The sequence below is a fragment of the Sinocyclocheilus anshuiensis genome, unplaced genomic scaffold, assembly GCF_001515605.1.
Source record: "Sinocyclocheilus anshuiensis isolate Anshui unplaced genomic scaffold, SAMN03320099.WGS_v1.1 scaffold206, whole genome shotgun sequence".
Taxonomy (NCBI): domain Eukaryota; kingdom Metazoa; phylum Chordata; class Actinopteri; order Cypriniformes; family Cyprinidae; genus Sinocyclocheilus; species Sinocyclocheilus anshuiensis.
Window position 1 is genome coordinate 455,161 of NW_015542358.1, and position 507 is coordinate 455,667.

General features: G+C 25.8%; 1 pseudogene; it reads right to left on the reverse strand.

Moving 5' to 3' along the window:
• Positions 1-507, reverse strand: part of LOC107691824 (low-density lipoprotein receptor-related protein 4-like) — a 125,117-nt pseudogene that overhangs the window by 33,753 nt on the left and 90,857 nt on the right.

Below are 507 nucleotides of genomic sequence, written 5' to 3' on the forward strand. Positions count from 1 at the left end.
AATTTTTACAACTCTTTTGCTTTAGACCATTTACAAATGTTAAATCATAAAATAAAATGTTAAGGTTACCACTGTTACTTACTTTCTGAAAAAAAAAATTGAATGATTATGATATAGTTTATTTATAGTTATTATAAAATAACTATTATTTTTTATTTAATTCTAACAAATAAGTTCTTGTTAAAAACTAACCAAAATTTAAAAAATAATTATATATCGGCATCGGCTATCGGCCAAAATGAGTTGAAAATTATCGGCAAAAATCCAATATCGTGCATCCCTAAACTATAATACAGGTGCATCTCAATAAATTAGAATGTCGTGGAAAAGTTCATTTATTTCAGTAATTCAACTCAAATTGTGAAATAAATTCAATGCACACAGACTGAAGTAGTTTAAGGTTTAAGCCTTTTTAATTGTGATGACATTGTGATGATGGCTCACATTTAACAAAAACCCACCAATTCACTATTCACTAAAATTAGAATACTTCATAAGACCAATAAA